Below are 6894 nucleotides of genomic sequence, written 5' to 3' on the forward strand. Positions count from 1 at the left end.
TCGCAATGGGAGCCGCGCACGAAAGCGGCGTCGCGAGACGCGTTCGCGGTCGCTAGTCGCACGAGCTCGGCAACCGCGTCAGCCGGCGCGGAGTTCGGGATGCCGACGGCTAAGTGGGTACCGCTGCTCGGATGTTCGCCGTTTTTGGCCGAGTGAGTGCTGGCACTCCGGCGAAGCGAAACGGGGCCGATTCGGGCACGATATCGGCGTATTTCGACGTGCTCGCCGGCGACCGTCGCACGAGTACGGCAAAGCGCGTCTGCCGGGGCGAGGTTTGCGATGCCGACGAAAAAGTGGGAAGCGCCGCTCGGATCTTCGCCGTTTTTGCAGGAGTGAGTGGCGGCCCTCCTGCGAGACCAAGAAGCATCGACTCGCGCACGATATCGGTGTCTTTCGACGTGCCCGCCGGCCACCGCCGCACGAGTACGGCAAACCGCGTATGCCGGGGCGGGGTTGGCGACGCCGACGCAAAAGTGGGAACCGCCACTAGGATGTTCGCCGTTTTTGGCAGAGTGAGTGCTGGCACTCCGGCGAAGCGAAAGAGCGCGAATGCGCCCACGAAAGTGGCGTGTTTGGACGTGCTTGACGACGACCACCGCAGGAAAACGAAAAACCACGTCAGCCGGGGCGAGCGACCCATGGCGGTCTGGGTGCTTATCGCTGCTATTATAGGGGCACCCCGGCAGACGCAAAAAAAAAAAAAAATTTTTTTTCGACATTCTTTCTTGCTCGTCGACCTCGGGTGACCCAGGTCGCAGTGGGAGCCGCGCACGAAAGCGGCGTCGCGAGACGGCTTCGCGGTCGCTAGTCGCACGAGCTCGGCAACCGCGTCTGCCGGGGCGGAGTTCGGGACGCCGACGGCTAAGTGGGAACCGCCGCTCGGATGTTCGCCGTTTGTGGCCGAGTGAGTGCTGGCACTCCGGCGAAGCCAAACGGGGCCGATTCCGGCACGATATCGGCGTCTTTCTACGTGCTCGCCGGCGACCGTCGCACGAGTACGGCAAAGTGCGTCTGCCGGGGCGGGGTTTGCGACGCGTACGCAATAGTGAGAACCGTCGCTCGGATGTTCGTCGTCTTTCGCCGAGCCAGTGCTGGCACTCCGGCGAAGCCGAACGGAGCCGATTCGGGCACGATATCGGCGTCTTTCCACGTGCTCGCCGGCGACCGTCGCACGAGTACGGTAAACCGCGTCAGCCGGGGCGGAGTTCGGGACGCCGATGCGAAAGTGGGAAGCGCCGCTCGGATCTTCGCCGTTTTTGGAGGAGTCAGTGGCGGCACTCCGGTGAAGCCAAGGTGCGCCAATTCGCGCACGATATCGGCGTCTTTCGACGTGCCCGCCGGCCACCGTCGCACGAGTACGGCAAACCTCGTCTGCCGGGGCGGGGTTTGCGACGCCGACGCAAAAGTGGGAACCGCCGCTCGGATGTTCGCCGTTTTTGGCAGAGTGAGTGCTGGCACTCCGGCGAAGCGAAAGAGCGTGAATGCGCCCACGAAAGTAGCGTATTTGGACGTGCTTGACGGCGACCGCCGCAGGAGTACGAAAAACCACGTCAGCCGGGGCGAGCGACCCACGGCGGTCTGGGTGCTTATCGCTGCTATTATAGGGGCACCCCGGCAGACGCAGAAAGAAAAAAAAAAAAAAATGGGGACATGGCGTGCGTCACCGTGCGGCTTCGCAGCGTTGCCGAAGTCGCCGAGCCCTTCGACTGAGCCGAACGGCGGACAGGGAACGTTGGTCGGCCGTTCTAACCTGTCGGTGCCACGCCGAGACGTCGTTAAGGAAAACCGCGTCGTGGGCCTCTACGACGCCGTCGAGTCGTTGTACGTTTGGTGTCCAGCGTGTCGGCGGCGAGTAGCGGACACGTCGTTCACGACTTCGGTCTTTCGCAGTCGACGCGAACTTGCGGAGAGTCGTGGTGCCTCACGTTTTCGGCAGAAACCGCGGCGGAATTTTCCCGTGCGTGCGCGCACGACCTCGGTGCTGTGCCGTCAGCGTAGTGTTGCACAAACTCGTGGCCTACCCAAGGTGCGGTACGTTTGCGGCCGTATCCTCGGTGGGAATTTCGTGAGTAGGGTCGCAAATTCTACGACCTCGGCGGGTTTGAGAGCGACGTAGACTTGTGGCACGCTCAACGTGCCACACGTTTCGGGGCACACCCGCGGTGAAATTTTCTCGAGTACGCTCGTATTAGTGCCCAAGGAGGTCTGGGTACTTATCGCTGCTATTATGTGGGGGTTCTCGTGAGCGGCGTACGCGAAAGCGACCGGGTGTCTGATATGCGGCGGGCTTCGGCCTCGTCAAGCGTGTCCTCGGGTCTGCTCCAGGGGAATCCACGGCAGTCGTCTGCAGCCTCATCCGCTTGATGCGTTAGGGGCTGGTTGTCGGACGGTGCCGTTTTACCACGATATCGAGGTGTGTTCCGTGTCGTCCTCGGGCGATTCAGATGCGAAAGCGCCGAAGACGCGGGCGTGACCCGTCGTCTGGCGGCTTTGCAGTCTCGGCTCCGTTGCTAGTTCCGGCCGGTCCACCGACAGTGCAGCGGGCTTGGGCAACCCGCACGGCGCGACCGAGTCGATGCAACGAAAAAGAGCGAGCATGAACGTGCTTCTTGCCGCACGGCTCCCACTCGTCTTTCGGGAAGGTTGTGCCGTAGCGAGCTCGAACGCCGTCATCTCGGAGTGCAAAATAAGCGTGTTGGGGCGCCTGAAGGTGGCCTCCGCCGCACACAGACTGCGTCCGGCCCGCCGAAGGCGAGGACGGACGCGCAGTCGAACGATTACCTGGTTGATCCTGCCAGTAATCATATGCTTGTCTCAAAGATTAAGCCATGCATGTCTAAGTACATGCCGAAATAAGGCGAAACCGCGAATGGCTCATTAAATCAGTTATGGTTCCTTAGATCGTTTCTTCCTACTTGGATAACTGTGGCAATTCTAGAGCTAATACATGCAGTGAGCCTGGAGCCCTTTGGGTAACGGGTGCTTTTATTAGACCAAGATCGATCGGGTTTCGGCCCGTATTGTGTGGTGACTCTGGATAACTTTGTGCTGATCGCATGGCCACGAGCCGGCGACGTTTCTTTCAAGTGTCTGCCTTATCAACTTTCGATGGTAGGTTACTTGCTTACCATGGTTGTTACGGGTAACGGAGAATCAGGGTTCGATTCCGGAGAGGGAGCCTGAGAAACGGCTACCACATCCAAGGAAGGCAGCAGGCGCGCAAATTACCCACTCCCGGCACGGGGAGGTAGTGACGAAAAATAACAATACGGGACTCTTTTGAGGCCCCGTAATTGAAATGAGTACACTCTAAATCCTTTAACGAGGATCAATTGGAGGGCAAGTCTGGTGCCAGCAGCCGCGGTAATTCCAGCTCCAATAGCGTATACTAAAGCTGCTGCGGTTAAAAAGCTCGTAGTTGGATCTCAGTTCCAGACGAGTAGTGCATCTACCCGATGCGACGGCTCGGACTGAACATCATGCCGGTTCTTTCTTGGTGCACTTCATTGTGTGCCTCGAGATGGCCGGTGCTTTTACTTTGAAAAAATTAGAGTGCTCAACGCAGGCGAGTCGCCTGAATAAACTTGCATGGAATAATAGAACAAGACCTCGTTTCTGTTCTGTTGGTTTTTGGAATACGAGGTAATGATTAAGAGGGACGGACGGGGGCATTCGTATTGCGGCGCTAGAGGTGAAATTCTTGGACCGTCGCAAGACGAACTACTGCGAAAGCATTTGCCAAGAATGTTTTCATTGATCAAGAACGAAAGTCAGAGGTTCGAAGGCGATCAGATACCGCCCTAGTTCTGACCATAAACGATGCCAACCAGCGATCCGCCTGAGTTACTCAAATGACTCGGCGGGCAGCTTCCGGGAAACCAAAGTATTTGGGTTCCGGGGGAAGTATGGTTGCAAAGCTGAAACTTAAAGGAATTGACGGAAGGGCACCACCAGGAGTGGAGCCTGCGGCTTAATTTGACTCAACACGGGAAAACTTACCCGGCCCGGACACTGGGAGGATTGACAGATTGAGAGCTCTTTCTTGATTCGGTGGATGGTGGTGCATGGCCGTTCTTAGTTGGTGGAGCGATTTGTCTGGTTAATTCCGATAACGAACGAGACTCTAGCCTATTAAATAGGTGCGGGGTTCCCAGCACCTTACAACCTTCTTAGAGGGACAAGCGGCTCCTAGCCGCACGAAACAGAGCAATAACAGGTCTGTGATGCCCTTAGATGTCCGGGGCCGCACGCGCGCTACACTGAAGGAAGCAGCGTGTCTTTATCCCTGTCTGAAAAGACTGGGTAACCCGTGGAACTTCTTTCGTGATTGGGATAGGGGCTTGCAATTGTTCCCCTTGAACGAGGAATTCCCAGTAAGCGCGAGTCATAAGCTCGCGTTGATTACGTCCCTGCCCTTTGTACACACCGCCCGTCGCTACTACCGATTGAATGATTTAGTGAGGTCTTCGGACCGATGTCCGGCGCGGCCTTTCGGTTGCGCCGGTCTGTTGGAAAGATGACCAAACTTGATCATTTAGAGGAAGTAAAAGTCGTAACAAGGTTTCCGTAGGTGAACCTGCGGAAGGATCATTAACGGATTGTGAAGGGTGAGCGCCTCAGCTGCGTCTGCGCCCGACACTTTCTGCCGCTGACCCCGTTTGGACGCGGGGTCGGCTTTTCCCCACGGGGCTGCCTGAATGTGGAGCGGCACCCCGTGACAAATTGTTGCGCCCAGCGGACGCCAACACCGCGACCTTGGACGGTCGGCCAGGTGGCGGACGCGGGTACAAACGGCGCAACGCACTCATAGGTCGGCTTTCGACCCGCCACTGCACCGTGGCTCGAAGCGCTCGAAATGCGCGACCCGACCGCTGCGGGACCGCCTAGTACTGTAAACAGGAGCGGCGGAGCGCGAACGGCGAGTCGTGGTTACGTCGGTAGAAGGCGAGGCTGCGCGTTCCCGAAACGCCAGCCGAGTGCCCTCCCGACCGTTCGAGCGTGCAAGAACGAGACCCGACAATCGCGCGGCGACTGCCAAGTACGAGAGGAACGACACAAGCGTCGGCGGTCGGTCAAGGAACTGGCGATGTGACGGGTCCGCTGTGCACCAGTGCATACCGTCCCGCCGTCCGCGGCAAGCGCCTCCGCGTCCTCGGGTGACGGAGGCTGCCGGTCGGTTCTTGCAGGCGAGGGATCTCGCTGGCACCGGTTCGCGTTGACGCGCGGCCGGTCATGGCACGGCGATGCGACGGCCGAGGTGCGCAGTACTCGATGGAGGAACCGCACGCTCCGATGACCGTCCCGCCCTCCGCGGCGTATGCGTACCGACCGTAATGGTTGCAGCAGCGCCGGCCGGCTTTTGAATTCGCCACACGAAACACGGTGCGAGATCGCGGTTAGGGGAGCGTCGACGTTGCCAGGCGTTTTGCTTGCTGCCGAGGGAAAGGCGGCACGGCCACGTCGCGCTCGTCGCGATTAGCGGGTCTGCGCGCTTTGGGAAGGTGCCGCAACGACTTGCCGAAAGAGGAAGCACGGAAGAACGAGGGACTTGGACGTCCCGACAATTGAACGCACTTGCGGCCAGGCCCTTGCTGGCTTCGTTCTTCCGCCTCGAGTAGGCTCGTACGCGGCTCCGGCGCCGAAAGTGGTCCTTGGCACCGACTTCGGTGGACGTGGGAAGTGCCGCGCAAGTACGGCGCGCCTGGCTCCACCTGTTGGCTAAAGTAGGCAGCCGGATCGGCATTTTGGTGTGCGGTGGCAAACCGTGGATGCGAAAAAAGCTTGTGCGATTTCGTGGAACAAAAAGCGGGGGTCCCCCTTTTTATGCGGAGGAGACCGACCCGCCTGCCGTGGTGAACCGCGACGCCACGGTAAAAACGGGAGAGGCTTGTCGATGGGACCGTGCATCCCGCGCTCCACGGAGGCCGGGAGGCGGCCGCCCGAGGAAATGTGTAGCCGTCGAGGCCCGCATCTGCGTGCACTCTTATCCAAATGGGTGTACCGCAGGCATTTTCTGGTTAGGCGGGCCAATGAGAGCGAGCACACAACGATACCTACGGGTCCGGCTTGGAGAACCGGCTTCGACGCCTCCCGAGTATTTATAGAGGGGTGGACCACGAAAGCACTCGCAAGTAGCGAAAGCGAAACGCCGTCCGAAACACACCGTTTGCTCGATTTGCGGCAGCCGAAAAAGGCGCGGCAGAGTTTTGGAGTCCAAGCGTGCGCTGAAAAGCGCCCTTCTTGGCCACTGTTTGGCCGAGTGCCAGAAACGTTTGGTTTTGACTGTACGGAATTGAACAAACACTTTTTCACGACTCTAAGCGGTGGATCACTCGGTTCTCGGGTCGATGAAGAACGCAGCCAGCTGCGAGACTTGGTGTGAATTGCAGGACACACTGAGCACTGATTCTTTGAACGCACATTGCGGCCTTGGGTCTTCCCTTGGCTTCGTCTGTCTGAGGGTCGGATCACATATCAAGAGAGCCTTCGGCGCACAAGGGAACGTGAGCCGTCGACTCGTTTTGACCGCGTCGGCAACACGGACAGCACGCTGAACACCTCACAGCGAGCGCCAACAGCGGCCACTCAAGGGCGAGACGGTGGCGACCGTCGTGCCAGAGCCCAACCGAAACGGGGGCGACCGACTGCATTGAGGATGTGGCACCTCGTTGAGACCGCCGCAGGACTTCGAGTCGGAAGGAAGCCTGCAGGGAAAGTGCGGTCGAGGTTGCGTACTCCTCTCTGCGACCGGGCGCGCAAGAGCTGCGAGAGCCACGGACGCGCAACTTTAACGCACGGTAAACACGAGGAGCGAAAGCCGGCCAGCAAAGCTTCTCCAGCCGTGCGCAAAGTGCGCGAGATCGCAGCCTTGCGTTGCGCTTGTTGCCCTCGAAG

General features: G+C 59.3%; 2 non-coding genes across 2 annotated transcripts; both read left to right on the forward strand.

Annotated features, from left to right (window-relative positions):
• Positions 1–2778: 2778 nt before the first annotated feature.
• Positions 2779–4593, forward strand: LOC142794098 (small subunit ribosomal RNA). Its single transcript, XR_012892067.1, has one exon. It is a non-coding gene; the product is annotated as a small subunit ribosomal RNA (ribosomal RNA).
• Positions 4594–6312: 1719 nt separating this feature from the next.
• On the forward strand, positions 6313–6465 carry LOC142794086 (5.8S ribosomal RNA). Its single transcript, XR_012892058.1, has one exon. It is a non-coding gene; the product is annotated as a 5.8S ribosomal RNA (ribosomal RNA).
• The last annotated feature ends 429 nt before the right edge of the window (positions 6466–6894 follow it).

The sequence above is a fragment of the Rhipicephalus microplus genome, unplaced genomic scaffold (genome assembly GCF_043290135.1).
Source record: "Rhipicephalus microplus isolate Deutch F79 unplaced genomic scaffold, USDA_Rmic scaffold_373, whole genome shotgun sequence".
Taxonomy (NCBI): Eukaryota; Metazoa; Arthropoda; class Arachnida; order Ixodida; family Ixodidae; genus Rhipicephalus; species Rhipicephalus microplus.